The following is a 17322-nucleotide window of genomic DNA, read 5'->3' on the forward strand; positions in this document are numbered from 1 at the left end:
GCTACTAAGAAGTATTTTGTGGAATGAAGAGATAATTGATCACATAACTAAACATGTGATGCTTCAGAAATGCAACAGCCTTCTGCATTCATAATATTCATGGCAGCGTGACAGAGTTAATGGGGTTCACTTCAGATTAACCTGCTCCCACTCGAATAGAATGCTAGCCTGCATATTTGGTTCAGCAGAGCTCAATAGCAACTGCTGCCAGGAAAAATAAACAATAATTCACCAACCAAAAGATCCAGGCCATGAAATTCAGTTTTGTAACGCCTGGTGCCGGCCCTATGGAAGCCCAAATCTCAATTTTGGCCGAATGCTGGAATCCACTTCTGGCCTGACCCGCTCAGCACACCCTGACTGTAAGGCCACCAGTGCAGGTATGTCATGCATGCTCCAGAAGCTTGCAGAGTGGGCGGATCTGGCATGCAATCTGCCACTTTGGACCGTGCAGATCTTATTAATGACCTCTCAATCACTCCTACCTGAACAAGTGCTCAGCTACACAAGGAACTTACCACCCTCAACCAACCCCACACTAGTCCTATTTAAAGGGCTAACCATGCAACCTTCAGGTGAAGTGCTTTTGGCTTTCTTTTGCTGCTGCAGAATTAATGCAAGTACTGTGTTTAATGTTACTGAAGGAGTTTTCCAAACCTTTTGGATTTACAAAGGAGTGGTGCTGGATTTGGATAAGGAGGTCAGAAGAGTTGAAAGGACGATCAGGGGCTATAATTGCATTCCATTTTGGGCTGTAGCAGAACATGGAAATTGAGGACAGGGAGCAGAGAGGGAAAGCTCGTGTGCAGGAGGAAGGAGGCTCTCGATAAAAAAGGTCCTACCCACCAAGGGTCTTTAGGGAGAACTTCACCTACCTCCACCTCAGCCAGGAGCAGTGTCTGAGGCACCTCAGTTTTAGCAAGGAGGTAGTGACTGAACTGTTCCACCTCCTACAACCTGATCTGAAGCAACACAGCAGGGTGAGGACAGCATTGTCAGTAGCCATCAAGATCAACGTTCCTCTAAATTTTTACACCATGGATTCTTCCAGGCAGGAACAGGTGGCACTAGCAACATTTCACTATTCACTATCCATAATGGAATCAGAGAGGTGACAGAAGGAGAGGGAAATTCATCATCTCCCCTCTTACCAGAGAGAAGCAGGAGGAGTGAGCCCATGGCTTTACCAGGCGAGCGGAATTCCCAATGGTGCAGGATGCAATTGACTGCACGTAAATGGTTCTGTGGGCCCCACATCATAACTGGGAGATGTATCATAACTGCGAGGGTTACCACTCCATTAACTTACAGTTGGTGTGTGACCATGTTCAGAAGATCCTTTTGGTGAAGGCCTGTTATCCTAGCAGCAGCCACAATGCATTCATCCTGTGCTGTACCCACCATCTTTGGCCCATCACAAAGAACCAGAGGCTGCTGCTGGATGACAAAGGGTACCTGCTGTACCTACAGCTTATGACTTCCCTCCACCGTCCTACCATGCATGGACAACGTGACTAAAATGAGAGTCGTGCAACCACAAGGAACATCGTGGAGCAATTCATCAGCATCCTGAAAGAATGGTCCTGTTGCAGCTTGCACTTAATGCAAGATAGCAGGATGAGGATGAAGTGCAATTTGGGAGAGGGCATAAGGCAGGAACATATCATCATCCTGAATATTTTCAGTGACACCAGATGCAAAGGCCTCAGTCACAACCAGCCCCATGATACCGAGTACTATCTCTTCAAAGGACTCAGGTCTCTGCTGCTTCCTGTTATGTGCAACCTTGTCCTGCAAGGGTGAGGGAAGAATATCAGTGTGTGTATTGAAATGTGTTTGGGTGATGTGCCTGTCATAACTGAATAGCTGGAGGTATGGAGAAGCAGCGAGAGTTGGGTGTGAGAGTGGCAACATTGGCAAGTGTGGGAATGAGGTGCTGTTTCTGAATGCTGGTAATGGGTTGGATACAAAATGTCCTTTGAAGATATGTTCACTGACTTTGACCACCTGTCTTTGACCCGGCACTGCAGCTAGATCCTCAGATCCAGCCTGTGGGAATGGATCTCCCTGGTCACCTGCTCTCATTCTCTTCTCTGTGTCTTGGGGCCTCCTGGGTCCCGTGGAAACATGGCATCTGTCCTCCTTTTGGACTCTATCACGCCTCCAATACCACATCGGAAAACCTGGGGGCTCTCTCTGGCCTGTTGCTCCATTTTCTGTCCTGTACCTTCCAGCAAAGCCTTCCTGAGGCTATGCCAGAACAGGAGTGCAGCTCTCCTTTAAAGGGGCTGGCATCTTTTAAGAGTTACAAGCTAGCTGTACTTCATGCTAGCCGTGCATACAGCCTGGGCCCTTGCACAGCATTCAGCTAGTCAGCAGCAGATTCACACTGTGCTTCACATTACAATAATATAGATGAGCGGTCAGAACAAAGTTTGCGTGTTGCCTGCCTTAACAGGAATGGGTGCAGGATAATCGTGCATCACGATCCCCGCACCCAATATGGGGCTTAATTCAATTTTTCCCTCCCAAAGTGCAGCAAAGGCTTAAATTTCACAAAATCTCAAGTTTCAAAGTAGCCTCTTTTAAAAAATAACTCGGGGCATTAATGAGTCTGTGTAATATAATTTCCCTGCCCAGCTAATGCTTTTGTTTTACTGTATTATTTTTGTCTCTAAGGATTATATTCCTTAGGGTTTTCATGAGGACATGAATTCTAATGTACTAGTGGCATACTAGATTTCATTTTTCTGGATGATCTTATAGCATCTTCTAGTATGTGCCTGTACTATTTAGTAATCGTGGTAACCTGAATGCGGGAAGGTAGTAGAAATTGTGGGATGGAATTTATGTGCTGCCCAGGCATCTTGTAGTAAGTGCAAATTTGACCTTTATCTAATGGTTCACTGGGCAGGAGAAGGTGAGGGAGGAGAGTGGGCGGGTGGAGAAAAAGGTGTCCATATTGCCTGTCAATCTGAGATGATTTGACCAACAGCCTACATTATATTTTGGAAATTTAAATTGGAATATATTTTTAAAAAACTGAAATTGTAGCCCAGAAAAAAGGAACAGACAACTTTACTGATAACTTTTGTACAAAGAAACTGGATTAGATCTTAGTTTCAGCTAGAATTCAAAATCTTGCTCATATATAAAAAAATATATTACACAAACACACTGATTTTATTCAGCACAACCCCCTTTTGGGTGATTTCCACCTTATTTTAAATACTTATTTTCTTTCTGAAAAAGCTTTCTCAGTTTAGTTGTAATATAGCACAGTGGTAAAAGTTTTGTCAGACAAAATTATTGATTTTGTCCATTTTGCATTGTTGGATGTAGGCCATCTACCCTACTCTTTTTTCCCCCAATTGTTTCCTGCTCTGTCCACAGTCTGAGTTATATCGCATGTTTATGGTTGTAGAAGATACTGTGGTAGGTTAAACAAGATCTTAACATCCCAGAGTCTGTTAAAACAGTTTGTAGAAGAGTGATGAGCTTATTAGCAGTTCTGTATCAATCAGTACAGAAGTTCTAATCTTAAATCTTAGAAATATACAGAGACAATTTGGATTACTATCAAATCTGACAATTTGATCTACTCTTTAAAAATAAACATCTGCTCCCTAACCTCTTATGAATGTATTGACTCATTTTTGGACACAAGTCCACAGGTATTGGCTGCCCTCTGGTATCTCAACCAAAGTGCCATCCGTCAACCGATTAACAAGCTATTCAAACCTGAGGGTGGGGGCCAAACTGTACCTTGTCGTCATTTGGAACCTACAGTGTACACCTTCTAGTGGGAGGAGTTGGACACAAGCAGAAGTAGGAAGCCGAGCTGCTTATTTTCTCCCAGATACTTCTCTTAAGGATCGATTACCCCCTCTTCATATTCATAAATGTAAAAATTCCTTCATGGTTTTGGCCTTACCATCTCCACTGACAATGATAAAGACAGGTCTGTGTAAGAAAATAATTTGTCAAATTTGAGATGACTGTTACAATTCTGGTGCACTCTAGATTTGTTTTTATTATACTGAAAGCAAAGTTCTGCTCCCACAGTCACTCTTCCTAAAATATTACCTCATATTTAGTGATAGCTGCCTGCAGGGTCAAGAAGGAGCCACTTTAATGGACAGATATGTAGCACCTTTAACAGAGTAAAATGATCCATGGTAATTGACAACAGCATTATCAGCCAAAATTTGACACTGAGCCACACAAGGAGATTTTAGGACAAAAATGTGGTCAAAAAGGTAGGTTATAAGGAGTGTCTTACAGGAGCAGAGAAATCCAGAGCTTAGGGCCGAGGCAGATGAAAGCATGGCTGCCAATAATGGGGCCAAAGGAAGTTGGGGTGCACAAGAGACCAGATTTGGAGAAGCATAGAGATCTTGGAGGGTTGTAGGAGGTTACAGAGATAGGGAGAGGAGGGCTGGAGGAATTTGAACATAAGCTCCTCATCTATATGACCCACAGATAAATTACACTCCTACAGACAATGGGGCTGTTCTTGTTTTCGGCAAAAAAACAGGTTGCCATTGGGGATGAGTGCACTTGCCACTGGTTCATTGTTGCTGCTATGAAACCCGAGCAATCTGAGGCCTCGGCCTCATTTGCATTGATCAGATGAGTTCTGCGCACCAAACCAGTGTTTTTCACTGACATGGGATGATGGGAAATCAGCCAGGCCCGCTGTGAAGAGAGTCCAAGGCAGAGCTAGGATGCTGAAGTCCAACTTGGGAGTGTTTACACATGGGCCGGCAGTGTAGGCTTCTAGCTCCACCTGGCCCCACACAAATTATAGTAGAAAGAGGCTTTGGGCTGATTTCTAAGCAGCCTGAAAGTGATCCCATTAAGGACCACCAGTTACGCTGTTCAATATACGCTGAATGACTGGGCAATACACACGCTTCAACCATTTGTACCTCAAAATTGCAATCACAGTCTTATGTATGACATTGGATCTCAATTAACATATATTTACACTCTGCCAAAGACATATTTTCTGTCAAATGAGACAAAAAGAGGGGGAAACAGTATCCAATTTGTGAATCATTTGAGGCAGGCTTTGGATGAATGCAATTATGTTGTGAGAATTTGAATAACCAGATAATGGATCAGGTGGTCCAACAGTGCAAGTCGGATGAGTTGAAACGCAGGCTGCTGGAAAGAGGTGACTTAACATTGGATGACACTTTGAAAATATTGGCTACATTGGAAGCAGTGGATGGACAAGTTCACAGCATAAAACCTGGTCCCAATTCAACCATTGGCATGACAAAATCTGAGGTTAATCGAGTGACACTACGGAATTCAGGTACACATAAAAGTAAACGGCAAAAGTCTGAGAGAGTGTTTCAGATGTGGCAACTTGGGGCACTATGGAAGAAATGATTGCTGCCCTGCCTAGGGAAGGATATGTAGAAAATGTAGGGGCAGAGAATACTTTGCCAAGAATGACAGAAGCAAAGATGAACAGGGTGGCAAGCCTGGCAAACCACGTAAAGGAAAGAGAGATGGAAGTCATACAACTGAAAGACAAGATAGAAGCAATAGCAGAGGCATGTGAATCACAAAAAGTCAGCAAAGTGAGAAGTTTTCTGGGACTTTTGAACTATTGTGTGACGTATATTCCAAACATTGCTATCCTGGCTGATCCATTGAGGAAGTTAACCAGAAAGAATGAATGGTTCAAATTTGATGAAGAACACCATAGTGCAAAAATAAAGCTAAGATGACTAACAATGTTAAAAAGACAAGTCTAAAGGCATTGTGTCTTAATGCGCGAAGCATTCACAATAAGGTAGATGAATTAACAGCGCAAATAGATATAAACGGTTATGATATAGTTGTGATTACGGAGCCATGGCTGCAGGGTGACCAAGGATGGGAACTGAACATCCAGAGGGATTCAATATTCAGGAAGGACAGGCAAAAAGGGAAAGGAGGTGGGGTAGCGTTATTAGTAAAGGAGGAAATCAATGCAATAGTGAGGAAAGATATTGGCACAGAAAATCATGATGTGGAATCTGTATGGGTGGAGCAAAGAAACATCAAGGGGCAGAAAACGTTGGTGGGGGTTGTCTATAGGCCCACAAACAGTAGTGGAAATGTAAGGGATGGCGTTAAACAGGAAATTAGAGATGCATGCAATAAGGGTACAACTGTAATCATGGGTGAGTTTAATATACATATAGATTGGTCCAACCAAATTAGCAATAATACTGTGGAGGAGGATTTCCTGGAGTGTGTATGTTTAGGTATTTTAGACCAATAAGTTGAGGAACCAACTAGAGAACAGGCCATCCTAGACTGGGTATTGTGCAATGAGAAAGGATTAATTAACAATCTTGTTGTGTAGGATCCCTTGGGGAGGAGAGATCATAACATGATAGGATTCTTCATTAAGATGGAGAGTGAAGTAGTTAAATCCAAAACTAGGGTCCTGAATCTAAATAAAGGAAACTACAAAGGTATGAGGCACGAGTTGGCCATGGTAGATTGGGGAACTTTACTAAAAGGGTTGACGGTGGATAGGCAATGGATAATATTTAAAGAACGTGCACATGAATTACAACAATTATTTATTCCTGTCTGGCGCAAAAATAAAACTGGAAAGGTGGCTCAACCGTGGCTTACAAAAAAAAATTAGGGATAGTATTAGATCCAAAGAGGAGGCATATAAAATTGCCAGAAAAGGCAGCAAGTCTGAGGATTGGGAGCAGTTTAGAATTCAGCAAAGGAGGACAAGGAGGTTGATTAAGTGAGGGAAAATAGTATGAGAGTAAACTTGCGGGGAACATAAAAACTGACTGTAAAAGCTTCTATAAATATGTGGAGAGAAAAAGATTGGTGAAGACAAATGTAGGTCCCTTACAGTCAAAAACTAGGGAAATTATAATGGGGAACAAAGAACAAAGAAATGGCAGAACAATTAAACACATACTTTGATTCTGTCTTCACAAAGGAAGACACAAGTAACCTCCCAGAAATGTTAGGGAACCAAGGGTCTAATGAGAGGGAGGAACTGAAGGAAATCAGTATTAGTAAAAAAAAGCTAGGGAAAATAATGAGGTTACAGGCTGACAAATCCCCAGGGCCTGATAATCTACATCCCAGAGTACTAAAGCAAGTGGCCCTGGAAAGAATGGATGCATTGGTGGTCATCTTCCAAAATTCTATAGACTTTGGAGCAGTTCCTATGGATTGGAGAGTGGCAAATGTAACCCCACTATTTAAAAAAGGAGGGAGAGAAAAAACAGGGAATTGCAAATCAGTTAGCCTTACATCAGTAGTGGGGAAAATGCTAGAGTCTATTCTAAAGGATGTGATAGCAGAACATCTGGAAAGCATAAACGGGATTGGACAAAGTTAGCATGGGTTTACAAAAGTAAAATCATGCTTAACAAATCTACTGGAGTTTTTTTTGAGGATGTAACTAGCAGCATAGATAAGGGAGAACCGGTGGATGTGGTGTATTTGGATTTTTAAATGGCTTTTGATAAGGGCCCACATAAGAGGTTAGTGTGCAAAATTAAAGCACATGGGACTGGGGGTAATATACTGGCATAAATTGAGAATTGGTTGACAGACAGGAAACAGAGAATAGGAATATACTGGTCTTTTTCAGGGTTGCAGGCAGTGACTAGTGGGGTACTGCAGGGATCAGCGCCTGGGCCCCAGCAATTCACAATATATATTAATGACTTGGGTGAGGAAACTAAATGTAACATTTCCAAGTTTGCAGATGACATAAAGCTGAGGGGGAAAGTGAGCTGTGAAGAGGATGCAAAGAGCCTACAATGTGATTTGGACAAGTTGGGTGAGTGGGCAAATGCATGACAGATGCAATATAACGTGAATAAATGTAAGGTTATCCACTTTGGTTGTAAAAACAGAAAGGCAGATTATCTGAATGGTGATTGATTGGGAAAGGGTGCAGTGCAACGAGACCTGGGTGTCCTTGTACACCAGTTACTGAAAGCAAGCATTCAGGTGCAGCAGGCAGATAGGAAGGTGAATGGTATGTTGGCATTCATTGCAAGAGGGATTTGAGTACAGGAGCAAGGATGTCTTACTACAGTTATACAGCGGCCTTGGTGAGACCACATCTGGAGTATTGTGTGCAGTTTTGGTCTCCTTATCTGAGGAAGGATGTTCTTGCCATGGAGGCAGTACAAAGAAGATTTACTAGGCTGATTCCTGGGATGGCAGGATTGACATATGAGGAGAGATTGGGTTGACTAGGCCTATATTCACTAGAGTGTAGAAGAATGAGAGGGGATCTCATAGAAACCTATAAAATTCTAACAGCACTAGACAGGCTAGATGCAGGGAGGATGTTCCCGATGGCTGGAGAATCCAGAACCAGGGGTCACAGTCTCAGAATACGGGGTATGCCATTTAGAACTGAGATGAGGAGAAATTTCTTCACTCAGAGGGTGGTGAACCTGTGGAATTCCCTACCGCAGAAGGCAGTGGAGGCCAAGTCATTAAATATATTCAAGAAGGAGATAGATATATGTCTTAATGCCAAAGGGATCAAGGGATATGGGGAGAAAGAGGGAACAGGGAACTGAATTAGACAATCAGCCATGATCTTTTTTGAATAGTGGAGCAGGCCCGAAAGGCCGAATGGCCTACTCCTGCTCCTATTTTCTATGTTTCTATGCAGCAGAACGCAGCATTCAAAGCTTTGAAAGACAGCTTGACAAGTGCTCAAATCCTGGGATATTATGATCCAAAAGCAGCAACGAAAGTTATTGCAGATATCAGTCTAGTAGGATTAGGAGCAGTGCTGGTACAAATGCATGCTGAGGGCCTGAGAATCATTGCTTATGCAAGCAGCTCTCTGACAGATGAGGAGAGGAGGTATTTTCAGAGAGAAAGAGACCCTAGGATTGGTGTGGGCACGTGAAAGATTCCATGCATACCTGTTTGGCATTGAATTTGAATTAATGACAGGAAATCTTGGCCATTCTTTTATTGTGTTTTTATATATTATAATATGTTCTAAATGGAATTTGCAACTGCATTTCTTATATTTATGTATGTGCACTCATGAAGTTACTGAATAGGAAAATCAGGCAAACTATGAAATGGTTAACTGATCCTCTACCCCTGACATTATCTCATGGGGCTTTAAATAGTTTTTTATATCTGAAACAGAATTACTAATAAAGCTATACTAAAATACTTAAACACTGTTTGTTTGAAAGAAAATAACATTTTTCAGTCAATGACTTTCCACGATTAAATTCAATGTGCCTGGCTTTGCTTATTAACATACTTAAATGTTCTGTTAGCCAAGTGAGGCTGAACATGACAAAGCATAATTAATTACAATTTAATTATTCTCAACCAAAAATTCAAAATAAGCAAAAAAAAATTCCATACGCATAACTAAATTACTATTGTTAAAGCTCATGTTTCTTTGCTTTTAGTTTTCCTTATTTCAGTCCCTGGTCTAATCACACAATATGATTTTGACATCGCAGATGTGTAGCAACAAGCAAATTTCACATTTGTGAGCATCAACAGATATTTAGCCATGCAATTTGTGTTAGCTGTTTTTTCTCAGAAAGTTGCTCAATGTGCTTAACAAGCTTAATGGCATGGACTTGATGGGACGAATGGCCCCCTTCTGTGCTGGAAATGACTGATTACATTTCTTAATTCGGAGCTTAGTTCATCTCTTTCTATGAAACCTAACTTTCTGATACCCAGCAAATACAATCTTGTGCTCCCCTTCCAGTTGTTCAGACAAAGTGAAGATAGTATTTAAAGGTAGGTTAGGTATGTGGGCGAACAACAAAAAGTAAGTATTTGTAAACTACAACAAACAAGCGTGTTTGTTACTACAAATAATATTTCAGCAAGTGCTTCCAAAATCATTTTCAAGTTGGATGTTAGAAAATAGAATGAGATTCTGTCTGAATGGGGGATGTGACAGTAGAACAGAGAATAATGTAAGAACAGAAAAAAAAACTTGCATTTATATAGCACCTTTAATGTAGTGAAATATTCCAAAGCACTTCACAGGAGTGCTATCAGACAAAATCTGACATTGAACCACAAGGAGACATTAGGACAGCCAACCAAAAGGTCTGTCAAAGAGATAGGTTTTAAGGAGTGTCTTAAAGGAAGAGAGTAGTAGATGTTATGCGACGACCTCAAGAAGACAGACAGAGACAAAAAACCCACAGATTCTTTAGATATTATTTGTAGTCCTGTGAGTCTTACAATTGTTCATATACCAAAGGAACAAGTAATATTACATTAAACAGGCAAGGAGGTTTAGTGAGGGAATTGCAAAGCTTATGGCCTAGGCAGCTGAAGGCACAGCCGCCAATGGAGTGATTAAAATTGAGGATGTTCAACAGGGCGGAATTAGAGCAGTGCAGAGATCTTGGAGGGTTATGGGGCGAGAGGAGGTTACAGAGTTGAGGAAGAGGGAGGCCTTGGAGAGATTTGAAAACAAGGAAGAAAATTTTAAAATGGAGCTAATGTAGGGTAGAGGATGGGAGGCTGGCCAGGAATAGTCAAATCTAAAGGTAACAAAGGCATGGATATGGGTTTCAACAGAAGATGTGCGGAAGTAAGGACGGAACTGTGCAATGTTACAGGGGTGGAAATAAGCAATCTTAGTGGGGATGGATATGTGGTCAGAAGCTCATTTCAGGATCAAATACAGCACCAAGATTGTGAATGGTGTGAGTCAGTCTCAGGCAGTTGTCAGGGAGAGGGTTGGAGTTGGGGGCTAGGGAACAGAATTTCTGGCGGGGACTGAAAACAAAGACTTCAATCTTCTGGATATTTAGTTGGTGGAAATTTCTGCTCATCCAGTACTGAATGTGGGAAAGCAGTGTGATAAACCAAAGTCAGTTAAGGGATCGAGAGATGTGGTGGTGTGGTTAAGCTGGGTGGGCAGCATACATGTGGAACTTTACGTGTTTTCAGATGACATCGCCGAGGGCTAGAATGTAGATGAGAAATAGGTAGGAGCCATGGATCAATCCATGAGGGACTCCAGAGGTAACTGTGAGAGTGGGAAGAGAAGCCATTGCAGGCAATTCTCCGGATCTGACTGGATAGGTAAGAATGGAACCAGCCAAGGGCAGTTTCATTCAGCCAGATGACAGTGGAGAGGCGTTGAAGGAGGATGGTGTGATCAACTGTGTCAAAGGCTGCAGACAGGTTAAGAAGGATGAGGAGGGATAATTTACCATGGTCACAGTCACATAGGATGCAATGACTTTGATAGTGGTCGTTCCAATACCGTGGCAGTGATGGAAACCTGGTTGAAGGATTCAAAGATGGCATTGCAGTAAAGATGGATGCAGATTTGGGAGGCAACTTCACTTATAAGGACTTTAGGAAGTAAAGGGAGGTTTGAAGATGAGGTGGCAGTTTGCAAGGTCAGAGGGGTGAAGGGATTTTTGAGGGGGGGTGATGATGGTAGATTTGAAAGGAGGGAGTATTGAGTCAATTTCAAAAATAATCTACAACTTGACCTTCTTAAATAAACTTTGCTTTGGTGGTTTTATTATTCTGCAATATTTGGGGATGAAACCAGTGTTAAGCTATTCATATTGTAGGTATCTTGGAGAAACATAGGATTCCTGTACTGTATTCATATAGCTGTCTTCATATAGCTAACTTCATACAACTAACCAGTGGTGCAGTGGTTAGTACCACAGCCTCACAGCTCCAATGACCCAGGTTCAGTTCTGGGTACTGTCTGTGTGGAGTTTGCATATTCTCCCTGTGACTGTGTGGGTTTCTGCTGGGTGCCCTGGTTTCCTCCCACAGCCAAAGACTTGCAGGTTGATAGGTAAATTGGCCATTGTAAATTGCCCCTAATGTAGGTAGGTGGTGGGGATGTGGTAGAGAATATGGGATTAACGTAGGATTAGTATAAATGGGTGGTGTTGGTCGGCACAGACTTGGTGAGTCGAAGGGCCTGTCTCAGTGCTGTATCTCTACATAAATAAAAAACTTACAGCTCTTACTGTGAATTATCAACTCAATGTTCAGTTTAATCCCACCCTTTGCAATTCTGCTGGAGTTTTAGATTTAGATTTAGATTTAGAGATACAGCACTGAAACAGGCCCTTCAGCCCACCGAGTCTGTGCCGACCATTAACCACCCATTTATACTAATCCTACACTAATCCCATATTCCTACCACATCTGTTAACCGTCCTTTATAAGTAACTTTTCGGGGATCATTTCTGCTCCCTATTGATCTTGCATACATGTTTACACACCTATACATTTTTGCAAAAACTAACTTTATAGAAGATAAACTGGCCCCTAATGAGCAAACTGCTTGACCTGATGGTGTAATAGAGGTCACATGGCTAATTAGACCACATAATTCTAGAATTAACAACTAGAATTATTGGCAGCACAGTAGTTTATTTTTGAGCCAGCATTGCCTGTTTCATGTCTACACATGACCAGCAATTTTAGAGTCTTATTTTATTACTCACCATTAAAAGTTACATTGGGGAATTATGGAGCAACTGGTCTCAAAGAGGAACTCTGAAATGCTGTGCTTTTAAAATGGTTAATATATTCTTCTTAAACTACTCCTCACTGTCAAAATGACAAAAAAAAAATTGCCTTTCATCAACCTTGATCTCTTCTCCATTTTTCAATGTCACTCCCCCACCTGCTACTGTGTTTTATTCTTCTGCCTGCCTGACTGACTGTCTTTTGATCCTGATTCAATTTTCTCCTGTCTGGCCACAGCCTACATTTTCAGCTCTCCAATGTACTGAAGTTTCAATTTCTCACCCACTCTATACCGCGGGGCCACAATATCAGCATCGCAAGTCACCTGGGATGTACTATAAACTAGCAATTGTACTTTAAGCATAGGCTGTTAACAAGGTACACAAAGGATGCAACAGTTTATTAAAAAACATAAACCATTGTATGAGCTAGGTCTAAGCTGTTCATTTCATAATATATTTTCTGATAAGTTTCCTGATCTTAATCACGTTTTATTTATATATAGTTTTTAGGAACATAGGAGCAGGAGTAGGCCATTCAGTCCATCGAGCCTGCTCTGCCATTCAATACGATCATGGCTGATCATCCACTTCAATGCCTTTTTCCCACACTATCCTTATATCCCTTTATGTCACAGGTATTTAGAAATCTGTCAATCTCTGCTTTAAACATACTCAATGACTGAGCTTCCACAGCCCTCTAAAGTAGAGAATTCCAAAGATCCACAACCCTCTGAGTAAAGAAATTTCTCCTTATCTCAGTCCTAAATGGCTTCCTCTTATTTTGAAATTGTGTCCCCTGTTTCTAGACTCCCCAACCAGGGGAAACTTCTTACCTGCATCTACCCTGCCTATCCCTTGAAGTATTTTGTAGGTTTCAATGAGATCACTTCTCATTCTACAAAACTCTAGAGAATACAGGCCCAATTTCCCCAATGTCTCTTCATAGGACAGTCCTGCCTACTTGTGAACAAGTCTGGTGAACCTTCCGTGCACTCCTTCTATAGCAATAATATCCTTCCTAAGGTAAGAGAATTAAAACTGCACACAATACACCAGGTGCAGTCTGACCAAGGTTCTATACAATTAAAGCAAAACTTCACTACTCCTCACTCTCAGCATTAGTGCCCATTAGGTCTACCCAGTCTATATGCAGATTGAAGTCACCCATGATTACTATATTACCCATGCTACATGCTTCTCTAATCTCCTGATTAATACCATGCCCCACACTACCACTACTGTTTCGTGGCCAGCAAACAACTCCTACCAATGTTTGCTGCCCCTTGCTGTTTCTTACTTCCACCCAGATTCTACACTTTGTTCTTCTGATCTGAGATCCTCCCTTAATAATGTACTATCCCACCCCTTATTACCAACACAACCTCCCTTTCCTTTTTGCCTGTCCTTCCCAAGTATTAAATATCCTTGAATATTCAGTTTCCAGTCTTGGTCATCCTGTAGCCACGTTTCCATCATCACAATTAGATCATACCCATTTATCTCTATTTGTGCCTTTAAATCATCTACCTTGTTGCAAATGCTGCATGAATTCAGCTAGAGTGCCTTTAACCTTGACTTCTTGACATTATTCTGCATTCTAAGCAGAATTGATGCTTGCCTTTGTTTCGCCTACCTGCTAATGTCGCTTGCTACTTTTCTACCTCCTGTTACCAGCTTTACTTCCTTCCAATTTGACCTACCTCTCAGGTTCCCATCCCCCTGACAAGCTAAACCCTCCCCAACAGCACTAGCAAATCTCCCTGCGAGGATATTAGCTCCAGTTCAGTTAAGGTGTCGCCCATCCATCTTGTATAGGTCCCACCTGCCCCAGAACTGGTCCCAATCCCCAGAAATCTGATGCCCTCCCTCCTACATCAAATCTCCAGCCACATGTTCAATTGATCAATCCTCCTATTCCTATGCTCACTAGCACGTGGCACTGGGAGTAAGCCTGAGATTACTACTCTTGAGGTCCTGCTTTTTAATTTCCTTCCTAACTCCCGAAAATCTGCTTTCAGGACTTCATCACTCTTCCTACCTATGTAATTGGTACCAATGTGGACCACGACCTCTGGCTGTTCACCCTCCCACAGAAGGATGTCCTGCAGCCACTCCATGACATCCTTTACCCTGGCACCAGGAAGACAACATACCATCCTGGAGTCATATTTATTGCAACAGAAATGCCTGTCTGATCCTCTGACTATTGAATCTCTTATCACTATTGCTCTTCCACTCTTCTTCCTCCCCTCCTGTCCAGCTGAGCCACCCATGGTGCCACAGACTTTGCTCTGGCTGCACTTCCCTGAGGAGCCATCGCCCTCACCAGTATCCAAAATGGAAAACCAATCAACAAGCAAGATAGACTCAGGGGACTCTTGCACTGCCTGTCTGGTGGACACCCATTCCCTTTCTGCCTGCATGCTCCTAATCTGTGGTGTGACCACCTCCCTAAACATGCTATCCACATAGTCCTCCACCTGACAGATGCACAACAGTGACTCCAGCCACCGCTCAAGTTCCAAAACCTGGAACTCAAGCTTCTGCAGCCAGTGATACTTCCTACAGATGTGTTCATCTTGAACACATGGGGCATCCATGACTTCCCACATACTGCAGGATGTACATTCCACTTGGCCTAGTTGATCTTCCATACCATAACTTTAAAAACTATTTATTACAATTAGAAGAAGTAGAATAACTTACCAGTTACTCAGCAATCAGCTTCTTCCCTTGTACCAAAGCAAAAGCCAGCTGCTGGAGGCTGTAAAAAGGTAGAAGAGAGAAAGGATTCCTTCACTCGCTCAACGCCCACTTTACACTCAGTTTAAACCAAACTTGACTGAGAAAGCCCCATTTTTAATACTTTCTGAAAAACAACTGATACAAGCTTCTGAAAAACAGTTTAAGCCAGCTCCTAAGTAACTCTTTGCAGCTGCTCCCAGACAGCTTGTATATCCCTGTTTTAAGGCTGGAATAAAACTTAACTTCTCTTAACTCAAGGAGTAATTTTTAGTTAACTGCTAAATTGAAGATAAAAATAGACTTTAGATAGAAATGAACCCTTAAACACCTCACCAGACTTACCAGCCTCAGCAGCTTTCAGTTCAAACCAGTTCAAACCATACATACATTCGCATCTCACTGTAACATTTTATGGTATGTAATAATTTCTATCATAATAATAAATATTTAGTGTTGCTTCATTTAAATCTACATTATATTTAAAACACCGTGGCCAGAATTTTACGCCTCCCTCCACAAAGTGCAGGAGTGGGGCGGGGGCGTAAAATGAAGTGGAAGGCTTGGAGGACCCATCCTGACTTGCTCCTGCCTCTGCTGCCACTTTACGCGGGGCGGCAGCAGCTAAAAATGCCCCACCCGCCCCAGGCCAATCAAGGCCCTTAAGTGGCCACTTAACAGCCACATAATGGGCTCTGCCCGCCGCCATGGAGATGTTACCTGTGGCTGGTCTGAGAAAAGCCGCCTGTTAAAGGCAGGTGACTCTCTAACGGCCTGGGGTGGGGGGGGCGGGACCCTCATGATCGGGCACCCTGTGGCCAACGGAAGGCCGCCCCCACTGTGCCAACCACCAGGACCCGACCAATCACCCCCGGCGAGGCAACAAAAACTTACCTGTGTTCCGGGGCTCCCCAACATCTTCCTCACGAAGCTGGGCTGCAGTCCAGTGGCGCTGCTGGGACAGAGAGCTGCCGGCCCACTGATTGGCCGGCAGCTCTATTAGGCGGGATTTCCCACCTCAAGTGGGTGGAAGTCCCACCTCAGAACAATTAAAGGCCGGGGACCTGCAAAATACAGGTCGGATCCCCAGGACAGGCAGAAGTCGGTTCGCCACCAACTTTTCAGTCAGTGGACGGCTCCTGTCCACCAAGGGTAAAATCCCAGCCCGTGACTCACTTTTTGTCTAGCTCCTAGAGATGTTGGGGACTAAATTGGGCAACCTGAAAATAGGCATGAGGATCGTGATGTGTAATTAACCAACGGCCGTTGATTTAAATGCAGGCAGTACGTCATCTTTGTGCTGCCTGCTGATTAGAATGATTGCTGCATGCAGCCAAGGCTAAATGCACTGATCATTGGCTGCACACATCAGCAGGGGGCCCAAAATCAACATTTAAAGCTAGCCTCTTAAAGGGCAGGTGTCTTGTGGCTAGAGCAGGTGCTGGGCATTATGTAGGAAGTCAATCTGATCTAGAAAATAGTAAAGAATGGAACAACACAGGAAACCAAGTGCTCCAAGGTTTTCCAACGCTGCATTGGAGGTCTTGGTGGAGGAGGTGGAAAGAAGGAAAGGTGGTCCCTATCTCCAGGAGGCCCTTCAGACACATGCTAAGATGCAATGTGAGCAGATAACTGTGGAGGTCAATGGCAGGAGTTTAACCCTGAGGACCTGGATGCAATGCTGCAAGAAGTTCAATCAGCCTACATGACTGGTCAAGCTCAATGAAAGCATTTTCAAATGCCATATCCTACCAAGTGCACCACTAGCCTCAAACAGTCCTCAATCAGCATTCTCCCATCACTCATCTACTAACAATCTCTATCAATCAGGACTCATAGCTAACTTTCGTATCTTTCACCTCACTCTCACACACTTAGTAGTGCTGCAAGCCTCAGACCAACGTCTCACAGTTTGCAAAGAGTGCTGGCTTTTTGACCATGATAGTCACATCAGCCAAACAGATTGCACAACACTCACTGACACACTTCACTCTCTCTTGCAGGACAAAATGTCACACAATCAGAGGCAGCAGGAGCTAACCAGAGGGGGACA

The sequence above is a fragment of the Heterodontus francisci genome, chromosome 1 (assembly GCF_036365525.1).
Source record: "Heterodontus francisci isolate sHetFra1 chromosome 1, sHetFra1.hap1, whole genome shotgun sequence".
Classification (NCBI taxonomy): domain Eukaryota; kingdom Metazoa; phylum Chordata; class Chondrichthyes; order Heterodontiformes; family Heterodontidae; genus Heterodontus; species Heterodontus francisci.